The sequence below is a fragment of the Aphidius gifuensis genome, linkage group LG2 (genome assembly GCF_014905175.1).
Source record: "Aphidius gifuensis isolate YNYX2018 linkage group LG2, ASM1490517v1, whole genome shotgun sequence".
In the NCBI taxonomy this organism is placed as follows: Eukaryota; Metazoa; Arthropoda; class Insecta; order Hymenoptera; family Braconidae; genus Aphidius; species Aphidius gifuensis.
In genome coordinates this window covers 14,412,830-14,426,673 of record NC_057789.1, presented here as the reverse complement: position 1 = coordinate 14,426,673, position 13,844 = coordinate 14,412,830, and positions in this window count along the sequence as shown.

Sequence of the window (13,844 nt, the reverse complement as noted above, 5' to 3'; positions counted from 1 at the left end):
TGTAGTATATTCTCCCCCTTTTTATCAAGATAAAGAGAGGAGGGATAGCTTTGAGTGGGGACAGCTTGGTAGATCTGAGCTGCTCCAAAATATCTTGGGCTGAACTCGCTCTCTTGGCTGTGGGACGTGGTAAGATGCACAAGCTTCGTAATCAGCTCTTGTTTTATGTATATTAGGGTACTCATGTGTCTAGCTGGAGACCCAGCAGACATGTGTATTTTTGTAGGTTAGTTTTTGGGGCGTTGGCCGTGTGAATCATGGGCAACGTCAAGCATACATTTTTCATTTGATAATTTAGTTTGGTTTTGTTTAAATAATTAGAAACGCGGTCCCTTTTGTTAATTTAATTAATATATTAGATTCAAGGTCGTGAGTAAGATTATGTATTACGTTTTGGATTATTGAGTTTACGTTTTGTATTTTGGATTTACGTCTAAGTTTTGGATAATAAATATTACGTTTTGGGTTTTTGAGTATAAAAATAATAATGTGTTTTGTTGATTATTTAATTTGTGTATTAAATATTTTTCCTTGTGACTTTATCCGGCCCTTCTACCATAACCAGCACACTGAGTGATTCTAGCGTCCCTCTAGGCTAATTATTGATACGCTATTTGGTTATTTTGGTCTTTGTTTCGGTTGTTGGATTTAATTGACGTTATTTTGGTATTTTTGGTATGAATGTGTTATGCCTTTTTCGAGTTTTAGGGCGAATTGAAAACCTCACGATTTTATCTCATGCCTTTTTCGAGTTTTAGGGCGAATTGAAAACCTCATTGATTTTAGCTCATACCTTTTTCGAGTTTTAGGGTGAATTGAAAACTACACGATTTTAACACTATAATAATAATAATTTACGTTTCTGGATATTGGTTTTGGTTAGTTTTGCATTTCATGATAAATTAATAAATAAACCAAATAAAATATTTGATAATTAGTCCGAGAAGGTAACATGCAAAAATGTCACGTTACAACACAAACTCGTAAAAAATTACTAGTGATTTTTATCGTATTCGGTATAATTATTGAACATTATTTTTCGTTAAAAGGTGACTCATATATTATGATCAGAGCTGAAATGTTCTGTTATTAAAGCTGTTAACACATGGCAACATGGTGAAATATAGTTTTAAAAAAAGACGATCTGAACCTCGTACATGGAAAAAATGGCCTCAAAAAATGGCCTTATTTTTTTTGGCCTCTTAAAAATGGCCTTAAAAAATGGCCTTATATTTTTGGCCTCTTAAAAATGGCCTCAAAAAATGGCTTTATTTTTTTTTTGGCTCCTTAAAAATGGCTTTAAAAAATGGCCTCTTTGGTTTTTGGCCTCTTTTGGCCAATTTTTGAGGCCATTTTTAAGAGGCCAAAAATATAAGGCCATTTTAAAGGGCCATTTTTAAGAGGCCAAAAAAAATAAGGCCATTTTTTGAGGCCATTTTTTCCATGTACGAGGTTCAGATCGTCTTTTTTTAAAACTATATTTCACCATGTTGCCATGGTATTTACGGCAAGCTGAAATAACAGACGAACTTCCCGGCTCTGATTATGATAAATATCGTAATAACATGAATTTAAAAAATTAAAAAATTAAAATATGCTAATTAATAGAAATACATAGTGTCATAAATTTATTATTACAAAATATGAGAAAATAAAAAAAAATATATCATCGAAAATTATAACTCTTAAACATAATAAATATATCTTATTTATCATTCATCTTGTGGCATAACACTATATCGGATAAAAGTAAAATAGTTTAATATGTAACTAGGAAAAGCCGATTTACGTAAAGTATTCAAGTCGGACATAGTGCCAACTGGATATTTACCGACATTCAATATCCCTATTACGGACTAAATGAGCTTAAAGAGACTTTATTTTTCGGATGTTCACCCTGAACGGTGTAACCGAAACTAGCGCTCCGGGCCGCAAGCCATCTTCTTCAGTCATGGAGGTCTACATACAAGGAGGGTAATCTCCTATGTTAAAGCATAGGCTGTTGGTAAAGCTCACGGAATACAGCAAGTCAGTACCTTTTTTTCCCGATAGTGGCGCTTTTGCTACAACAGTTCCATGGTCACATGAATATTATATTTTCGTTTACATTTTTAGTACTCTCATAATACATGACGATGTGACACATCATTGAAAAATTAAAATTGCCTGTGTTTATATTTAATTTTTTTTTTTATTTAGTTTGAATGAATCATTACATTATTTTGCTACTTACAATAATTCATACAGAATTGAGTATTAAAAAATATCGTCCACAAATTGCTGATAAATTTGGTGGTAAAAAAAAACAACAGATTGTACAATTAAATTGACTGGAAATAATGTTGAATTATTTATTGCAAATGCAATAAAATTTTATTTAGGTGGTAATAAATTAAAATGATTTGATAATTTTCATTCAGCTCAAATTATTCAGTGGATAGATTTTGCTAGCTTTAATAAAACCAATAAAAAAAATCATATATAACGAAAATAAAAATTTTCAATACTCCGGTGGGTTATGTGCAATTATTAGTGAGTGTAATTTTTTTTTTTCAAATAAAATGTCATATTGTTTAGTCACAGCACTACGAAATTTTATCATAACATATGTTCACCTGTGTGAGTGAGACGAACTAAACAGGGCTGCCAACACTGCGCGTCGAATCTCCATAAAACATGATTTTGTTGGGTCCCAATGTAAATCAGGAAAAAAACAGCCACATCAAATTTTTCTATTAGAATTCTAATAACTTTGTGAGTTTTAAAGTTATCGTTTTCAAAATAGTGGCGATTGAAAGATCAAAATAAAAGGAAACTTTTAATTACTCGGTGCAAATCGATCACGCTTACAGATAAAAAGTTATTTAATATTTAAAAAAAAAAGAAAAAAAGGTTTTTAACATTTTTGGCTCCGGCAACTTTAATAATTATTTGAGAAAAAATCGGAAATATACAAATTAAAGAGATTGAAAATACGCTGCTTTTGGTTCTAACACGAAGTGTCTCTGACAATTACTTTAGAAATGAAAGCGTTTTTTAATTTTCGGTAGACAAATCCAATACGTAGGTGACGCGAAGCGTCCCACCTACGTAAAACAACAAAGTGAAATGAGTTGACTAACAAAAATTTGCTTGATACGATCAAAGTGCTGAACAATATTTTGCTAAATCAAACTTATTTTGTTGGTGAGAAAATGACACTTGCCGATGTAGCTATTTTTACAACAATTATAACAATTTACGAACAATCACTTGATTTATTTGACAGAAAAAAAATATACAATCTTCCAAGATGGTTTATGACTTTTGTTAATCAACCAGAAACTAATTCAATTATTGAAAATATTAATTTCATACAAATAAAACAATGTCTTAATTATACTTTTGTATAAATTTTAATATTTACAAAATGATAAATAATATAAATTTTTAAACCATCATTTGGTAAATTTGCTATTTTATCATTTTTTTTTTCAATTCAATATCATAAATTACCCGAATTTCTTGCAATAATTTTTCAATATAATTACCCATTTTTGCTGATATTAAAATGATTAACGCTAACTTTTTCCTTTAATTTTTCTAAATTATCTTGAAATTAATTATTTTTGTAATTGAAAATAACTTTTGCTCCAGGAAGGTCCATTTTATTTGCAATAATTAATGATGGTCTATCATTTAATGCTGAGCTAAATTGTTGAATTTCATTTTTTAATAAACTCATATGTTTCCATTGTTCACTTGCATCTAAAATAAAAAAGCACATCTTTCAGCAGGTTCAAAAAATGTTATTCCAAGACCACGATTTTGTGTGAATCCTCAATAAAACCAGGAAGATCAGCAACTATAAAAATACCATTAAGTACATATAAAAATAAATTATTAAAATATTTAAATAATATATATTTTATTTACCAGCAATTTGTTCATTATCATCATAGAAAATCATTCTTAAATGAGGTTTGAGAGTTGTAAATGGATAAGAAGCAATTTTTAGTCTTTTTCGAGTGATTGATCTTGGTAGTGTACTTTTCCAGCAGTTGGTAGACCAATTTATTGACAATAAAATTAATTGATTTATAAAAAAAACGTGGTTCCTATTAAGGCAATAATATTTCAACTTACTGATTCGTTCTTCATCTAAATCAATTTTTTTAGCATTTTTACTAAAACAATCTTTGTTCTGTCCAGCTATACCATCTTCAGTTTTTATTAAACTCATTACATGAATGAGATCAGTAACATCTTTTAGTCGTAACGAATCGTATTGAAAAGAAGAACTGTTATGCAGTAAAATACTGCACAGTAAGACATTGACGCTACAGGCACAGCGAGATATCTACAAGCCTTATGTACCTATGAAAATTGTAAAGTTACGCCAATTATATTTTCCTAAACTGATATTTTTTGTATCTGATATTTTAAAAGCAGTATTTTACTTCGTGGAATGGGGAAAATACATATCAATGAAGAGACAGAAAAAAAAAATTTATTATTTGTTTATGGAATTTCTAAAGACTTTTCCAAATACTTCATTGATTTTTAAAATTTAAGTTTCAACTTTGAACATTTTTCCTTTATATTTTTCGGTTATTAAATTATGTTATAATTTTGTATAATTTAATTCATCAATTTTATTGATATAAAATATTAATTAAAATAATTCAATATTTATTTTAATTATTAAATAATATAATATTAATTGTTTTTATTTTATGTGAATTTTCAATAAAGGATTTATATATTATTCGATCATTTAAATGATTGAATAATATATAAATAAACCAATTGGTTTCCATTCTTTTATATTTTACTTAACGAAAAAATATTACTATAAAAGCGAGACCCGGTGATACTTGCGAGACGAGACCGAGACCGAGACCTGGTGCGAACGAGCGAGACCGATACCGAGACTCGTTGAATCTCGTCTCGTCTCCTACCGCATGAAGCCCTATTGAAGATAGAGATTTTGTATCAGGCTCATATGATGCGCCTAAAAAAAATCTAGTGATGGCGACCGGGGTTATTTTTTGATTAATAACGGTTTTCGAAGAAAAAAATCAAGTATCGGAATTTTTTTTTTTCTCAAAAACTATTAGAGATAGAACAAAAAAACTGCAAAGTGCACAACAGAGTTGTTTGAGGCACATAATATGAGCCTAATACGAAGTCTTTATTTTGATTTTGCGTAGTAATGCCGCGATACGATACGATATGAGGCCTCATTTTAAGTCATATCGTCTCGTATCGTATCGTCATGTGTCATATCGCCTCCATATCGTATCGAAAATTCATCATATCGTATTGTATCGCATTGTCTCCATATCGTATCGTATCGTCATATCGACAATATTGTAAAAAATCAGTTTCTGAGGTATTATAATTCATCAGCCACTTACAGATGTGGTTTAACAATTCTCAGCAATGAATTTATTAAAAAATTCACTTATAGAAAAAATTAAAAAAATGATTTTACATTGATCAATTAAATAAAAATCATAAGGACAAGCAGTAGCTAAGGAGTAAATGTGGCCAGAAAATTATTTCTTGAAAAATTATTGTTGCCAAAAAATTATCTTCAGGAGATGAATGTTGTTTGAATTATAACTTTTCAGCAACCTTGATTCCTAAGCTACATCTTTCCCATAGCTACTGCTTTTCCTTGGGTTTTTTATTTATTTATAAATAACATACACGTAAATTTATTTTTTAAGAATACAAATGTCCAAGAAAAAGCAGTAGCTAAGGAAAGGATTTAGCTAAGGAATTAAGGTTGCCAAAAAATATATTTTAAGCAACATTATGTCCTAAAAACATAATTTTTTGGCAACCTCAATTCCTTACCTACATCATTTCCTTAGATACATACAAATGTCCAAGGAGAAGCAGTAGCTAAGAAAATGATGTAGCTAGAAAATTGAGGTTGCCAAAAAATTATGTTTTGAGGAAATAATGTTGTTTAAAATATATTTTTTTGCAACCTTAATTCCTTAGCTACATCTTTTTCTTAGCTACTGAACATTGTATTATTTTAATTTACATGTATTTTATTTCAAAAATAAATGAAAGGTCCAGAAAAGCAGTAGCTAAGGAAAAGATAACTAAAATTGCGGTTATAAATATATTTTGAGCAACGTTATTTCCTTAAAACATAATTTTTACAACAACCTCAATTCCTTGCTACATCTTTTCCTCAGCTACTGCTTCTCCTTGGACATTTGTTTTAAAAAATAAATTTACATGTATTTTATCTATGAAATAAATGAAATGCCCAGGAAAAGCAGTAGCTAAGAAAAATATGTAGCTGAGGAATTGAGGTTGCCAAAAATTATGTTTTAAGAATGTTGCTTGAAATATAATTTTTAAACTTAATTCCTCAGCTACATCTTTTCCTTAGCTACTGCTTTTCCTGGACATTTGTATTTTAAAAAAATTTACATGTATTTTATTTCTAAAATAATAAGGTCAAGGAAAACAGTAGCTAAGGAAAGATGTGTAAGGGTTGTTGCCAAAAAATATTTTGAGCAATATTCCTTAAAACATAACTTTTGGCAACCTCAATTCCTCAGCTACACCTTTTCCTCAGCTACTGCTTCTCCTTGACACTTGTATTTTAAAAATAAATTTACATGTATTTTATTTATGAAATAAATAAAATGCTCAGAAACAGTAGCTAAGGAAAAGAGTAGCTAAGGAATTGAGGTTGCCAAAATTATGTTTTAAGAAATATTGTTGCTTGAAATCTAATTTTAGCAGCCGCACACCCTAAACTATATCTTTTCTTTAGCTACTGCTTTTCCTGAACATTTGTATTCTTGAAAAAAATTTACATGTATTTTATTTATAACTACATCTTTTCCTAGCTACTGCTTTTTAGGGTTTTTATTTATTTTACAAATGAAATACATGTAAATTTATTTTCAAGAATACAAATGTCCAAGGAGGAACAGTAGCTAAGAAATGATGTAGCTAAGAATTGAGGTTGCCGAAAAATTATGTTTTAAGAAAATAATGTTGCTCAAAATATATTTTCAAAGTTGCCAAAAAATATATTTTAAGCAACATTATTTCCTTAAACATAATTTTGGCAACCTCAATTCCTATATTTCTTTTCCCTAGCTACTGCTTCTCTTGGACATTTATTTTTTAAATGAATTCAAATGTATTTTATTTATGGAATAAATGAAAATGCCCTACGAACAGTAGCTAAGGAATTGCGGTTGCCAAAAATATGTTTTAAGGAAACAATGTTGCTTAGAATATATCTTTTGGCAACCTCAAGCTCTACATCATGTCCGTAGCTTACTGCTTTTCCTTGATTTGTATTCTTGAAAAAAATTTACATGTATTTTATTAAAAACAAATAAAATGCTCAAGGAAAAGCAGTAGCTAAGGAAAAGATGTAGCTAAGAAATTGAGGTTGCCGAAAAATTATGTTTTAAGAAAATAATGTTGCTCAAAATATATTTTCAAAGTTGCCAAAAAATATATTTTAAGCAACATTATTTCCTTAAAACATAATTTTTCGGCAACCTCAATTTCTTAGCTACATCATTTCCTTAGCTACTGCTATGGCAATAATGTTGCTTAAAATATCCAAGGAGAAGCAGTAGCCAAGAAAATGATGTAGCGAAGGAATTGAGGTTGCCGAAAAATTATGTTTTAAAGAAATAATGTTGCTTCAAAATATATTTTTTGGCAACATTAATTCCTTAGCTACATCTTTTCCTTAGCTACTGCTTTTCCTCGGACATTTTCATTTATTTTATAAATAAAATACATGTAAATTCATTTTTGAAGAATACAAATGTCCAAGGAAAATCAGTAGCTAAGGAAAAGATGTAGCTAAGGAATTAAGTTTGCAAAAAAATATATTTCAAGCAACATTATTTCCTTAAAACATAATTTTTTGGCAACCTCAATTCCTAAGCTACATCTTTTCCTTAGCTACTGCTTTTCGTTGGGTTTTTTATTTATTTTACAGATAAAATACATGTAAATTTATTTTTTAAGAATATAAATGCCCAATGAGAAGCATTAGCTGAGGAAACGATGTAGCTAAGGGATTGCGGCTGCCAAAAAATATATTTTAAGCAACATTATTTCCTTAAAACATAATTTTTTGGCAACCTCAATTCCTTAGCTACATTTTTTCTTTAGCTACTGCTTTTCCTCAGGTTTTTTTTTTCATTTCATAAATAAAATAAATGTAAATCTATTTTTTAAAAATACGAATGTCCAAGGAAAATCAGTAGATAAGGAAAAGATGTAGCTCAGGAGTTGAGGTTGCCAAAAAATATATTTTAATCCTCAATTCCTTAGCTACATCTTTTCTTTAGCTACTGCTTTTCCTTGGGATTTTTTTCATTCATTTCAATAATAAAATATTATTTTTGTAAATAGTTAATGTTTTCATCGCACTTTTAAATATTCAGTCGTATCTTGTGTTTTCATCATCCTCTTTGTATACTTTACATTTTTTTAAATTTATTTTTATTTTTTTTTTTTTACCACCAAAACTGTAAAATCTACACTACGAGTACGTTATTCTAGAATAATAAAATTGTAATCTATTGTCAATATTCATCGGAAAAATGTAATTTCTTTTCTTGATTGTGTTAACCCGATTCCTGGGAAAAGAAGCTAAGTACACATAAAAAAAGTGTCATTTCGTTCAATGTTTTAACAACGTAAAAATTACAGTTTTGAACGTTGCTTTTTACATTTTTTCGGAAGTAAATCTTTGAATGTTTTCATAACAAACCCAGGTAGAATTTAGTGTCGATTTTCGACACGCAGTGTCCAATCGACGTAGAAATTCGAGCTCGAAACGACATCGAAAGGTGGCGTTTTTCGACGTCGAACCGCTGTCGATCCGACTGTCGCGCGTCATACGGTGATAGTATTAACATATTTATGATAGGGCTCAGTAGATGGCAGAGTAAGTGATTTTCATCAGATTTATTTACGTATCATTAATTTGAGCAGGGATGGGCATACTGCGAGTTTTTGAGTTGTTTACAATTATCCAGAAATGAAACGTTTAAAACAGGATAAATTACATGTATTTCATTTGTCAAATAAATAAATGACTAAGGACAAGCAGTAGCTAAGGGAAATATGTAGCTAAGGATTTAATGTAACTAGGAATTATTTCTTGAAACATAATTCTTTGGCAACCTCAATTCCTGCTACATCTTTTCATAACTACTGCTTTCCCTTGGACATTTTTTATTTATTTTATAAATAAAGTACATGTAAATTTATTTTTTAAAAATACAAGCGTCCAAGAAAAAGCAGTAGCTAAGGAAAAGATGTAGCTAAGGAATTGAGGTTGCCAAAGAATTATGTTTCAAGGAAATAATTCCTTAGTCACATTAATTCCTTAGCTACATCTTTCCCTTAGCTACATCTTTTCGTTAGCTACTGCTTTTTCTTGGACATTTTTATTTTTAAAAAATGAATTTACACGTATTTTATTTATAAAATAAATAAAAAATGTCCAAGAGCAGTAGCTAAGGAATGAGGTTGCCAAAATTATGTTTCAAGGAAATAATTCCTTAGTCACATTAATTCCTTAGCTACATTATTCATAACTACTACTCCTGGACATTTTTTATTTATTTTATAAATAAAATACATGTAAATTTAAAAATACAAATGTCGAAAAGCAGTAGCTAAGAAAGAGATGTAGCTAAGGATTGAGGTTGCCAAGAATTATGTTTCAAGGAAATAATTCCTTAGTTACATTAATTCATTAGCTACTGCTTTATGAACATTTGTATTTTTAAAAATAATACATGTATTTTATAAATAAATAAAATGTCCAGAGCTTTAACAGCTACTAATTGAGGTTGCCAAAGAATTATGTTTCAAGGAAATACTTCCTTAGTCACATTAATTCCTTAGCTACATCTTTTCCTTAGCTACTGCTTTTCCTTGGACATTTTTCATTTATTTTATAAATAAAATACGTGTAAATTCATTTTTTAAAAATACAAATGTCCAAGATAGGGCTGGACCCGAGACCGAAATAATTTCGTTTTCGTTTCGTTTCGTTTCGGTTTTTCGAAACAAAATTTACCTCTACACTGGCGAAACGAAATCGAAACGAAACCGTGCTTAAACTTCGAATTTTGCCGAAAGTTTCGGCCGAAACGAAATTTCGTTGAAAAATTTAAATGAATGTTTTAAATATTAATTTTAAATTTTATCCGCATTTTATCTCATCTTAATATTTATTAATTAAATTCTACGTATTGACTGTTTTTCTATCCTTTGTTGTTTTTCTTTTAACATGACACCTATTTAACGGACAACGACAGCTAGCACATATATTTTGTTTGTCACGTTCATTTGCTTATCTTTAGTTTTGCTTTATATCCAAAATATAAACTATCGTTCGTTAGCAGGTCAGAGCTTGTTTTTTTTTTTTATTTTAGTACGCGTAGTGTTCACTGTGAAACGTATAGGGAAGAGTGGCCCAAAACGGGCACCGAGCCCAAAACGGACACCCTTAATATTTTTATGAAATAAATGATAAATTTTTTTTTTTTTTTTTTTTTACGTTAAGTGTCATTCATTGTCATTTTCGCTTTAGTAAAAAAAAAAGATACTAAAAATAGAGGGCGTTTGTGTTTCAAGAGTGGGTAGAACTGAGTAAAATCAAAAAAAAATAATAAAAAAATAATATTAAATAATTACACATAATTGTTGTTAATTTTTGATAACTAACTGTTTTCAATTTAATAACAAACTTAAAAAATGATATTTATTAAATATTTTATATTAAAACATTTAAAGACAAATAACAATATTTAAATATTTAAAGACAAATAACAATATTTAAATATTCAATTAATAATTTGAATCCTTAATATTAAAAAATCATTAAATAACTATGACAACAATTTTTTAAATAATTAATATTTAAAAATTAAAAAATAAAGGATAAAATTTAAATATTTTATCATCAATTTATAAACAATAGAAACAATAATTCAAAGTTTTATCGACAATTTTTACAATAAAAATCATCATTAACATTGTTTTTTTTCACTCCAACACACAATCCATGAAACCAAGTGTTACACTGATCACATTGGATCCACAGTTTTTTTTTTTTTTTCTCAGTTGAAAAAAAAATATTACAAATGCCACAAGCTGCATCTGATTCATCATCATCATTTGCTTCTTCTTCTTTTTCAATTTTGATGGATTTTATTTTTGAATTATTTAATTTTCTTCTTTTTGTACTTTTTTTTTTATTTTCTTAATCTTCTTTTATTCTTTCTAGCTCTTCAAGCTCCTTAATATAATTTTCATCCGTAAGAATTGAGGTCTTACCCCCAGCACGTCTTTTTCTAGTTGAAAAATCGGTTTCCACTGGGTAGGGTCTGATCTTCCAGGGTAGTACCTTAAACCCTACAGACTCTCTTTGTTTTTTCTTTATAAATTTATTTACTTTTCCTTTATTATTTTTTTTTCTTTCAGCTACTTCTTCATCTTCATCATCATCTTCATCATCATTGTTTTTTTTTTTTTCAGGTACTTGTTTATTCATCTCTTCATCATCTTTTTCATCTTCATCTTCATCATCATCATCATTTTTTTTTTTTTCAGGTACTTGTTTATTCATCTCTTCATCATCATCTTCATCTTCATCTTCATCATCATCATCATTTTTTTTTTTTTCAGGTACTTGTTTATTCATCTCTTCATCATCATCTTCATCTTCATCTTCATCTTCATCTTCATCTTCATCTTCATCTTCATCTTCATCTTCATCTTCATCATTTTTTTTTTCAGGTACTTGTTTATTCATCTCTTCATCATCTTCATCTTCATCTTCATCATCATTTTTTTTTTTTTTAGGTACTTTTTTATCCATCTCTTCATCATCATCATCATCTTCATCTTTATCTTCATCATTTTCTTTTTTTTTAGGTCCTTTTTTATTGTTTTTGTTTTTTTCTGATAAAGATACTGAAAGAGTTGAAAGATTACTACACATTCTAGTGACTTCTTCACATATTTCAGTGTTACCAGATTCATGTGAAGTAGTTGCTGGTATAAGTGGTCTTTCAGATACCTTAGCTGGTGCATAATCTTTGTCAGTGAAAACGTTGGGATTAAAAGGCCAAAAACCACATTTTTTAAAACCCCCCAGAATGTTTTCTTTTGTTGCAGCATGTTCCCAAGCTTTGCAAAAACATTCTGGGACATTTTTTTCACTTACATTTTTCCCTGGATGTTGTCTCATCCAGTACAGTATTTCTCTAGAGTGATATACTGACACTGGGAGGTTGACACTAACATCCAGGGGTTGTAAATTGTGCGTCGTGTGGGGTGGTAGACAGAGCATGATTTTGTTGAGCAATTCTGAGGAGTTTTGAATTACGGGTATGACTCAAGTGACCATCTAAAATCAGTAAAACTGGGTCATCATAAGTTGGCCTCACTTGAGCCATAAACCACATGATCCATTTTTCAAACAATTCAGAATTGATGTAGCCAGAATCACTGACCATGCCCCAAGATCCATCAGTTGTATTTGCCATGAGTTCTTCATTCATCCTTTTTCTGGCGAATACGAAAACTGGTGGTAGTTTCTCACCAGCTGCTGATACACAGCACTCAACGGTGACGTTACGAGACCTCTCTCCTGATGTTCTTACACCAACTTGCTTCCGTCCTTTTGTGCCTATTATCTTCCTCATTGTTTTTGGAATCGCTGATGCTGGAGTTTCATCAACGTTCCAAATACGATGGGGAAGAAACTTGTGTTGGTCCAGTTTTGTTTTATATAACTCAAAACATTTCTGGACTACGACACGGTTGAATCCTCGTGCACGAGCAGCAGATACAGCTTCAGGTTTTCTTAGAGACAAAGTTGGATTACGTCGAAGAAAACCTTGCATCCATTTTGTACCTGCTGAACCACTTAGAAAGGAATTTGGCAAGTTTTTCTCTTCAGCAAGTAACCAAACAAGTGACTTCAATGCTGTTGGATCGACGCCGTACAAAAGAGATTCATTTTCTTGCAGATACTCCACCAACTGCTCTTCTTGGTGTCGACTAAAAACCGTTTCTGCACTTCCTAAACCTATTTATAAATTCAAGATGTCCAATAATCATTGATCCACAACATAAGATTCACGTAAAAAGCATTATTATCATAAATAAATCTTCTATGAATTGGTACACTTATTTAATTTATTTTATTTCTTTATTGATTAAATAAATTATTAAAATTATAATCTAGATTAAGTATCAAGTCTAATATGAGTTGGTGGATTTATTTTATTATTTTAGTGATTAAAAAATTATTGAAATGATGAATCAATGTATAAATAAATTGACAAGCATGTGTTAGCCCTGGTACTGGATCTAATCTGTCATTCAAATTGTTTTTTTATGTATCAAATACCAAAATAAATTTACAAGCATGTGTTAGACCTGGTACTGGACTGGATTCGTCATTCAAATTGTTTTTTTATGTATCAAATACCAAAATGAATTTACAAGCATGTGTTAGACCTGGTACTGAACTGGATTTGTCATTCAAATTGTTTTTTTTATGTTTCAAATATTAAAATAAATTTACAAGCATGTGTTAGACCTGGTACTGGACTGGATTTGTCATTCAAATTGTTTTTTCATGTATTAAATATTAAAATAAATTTACAAGCATGTGTTAGACCTGGTACTGGACTGGATTTGTCATTCAAATTGTTTTTTCATGTATTAAATATTAAAATAAATTTACAAGCATGTGTTAGACCTGGTACTGGACTGGATTTGTCATTCAAATTGTTTTTTTTATGTTTCAAATATTAAAATAA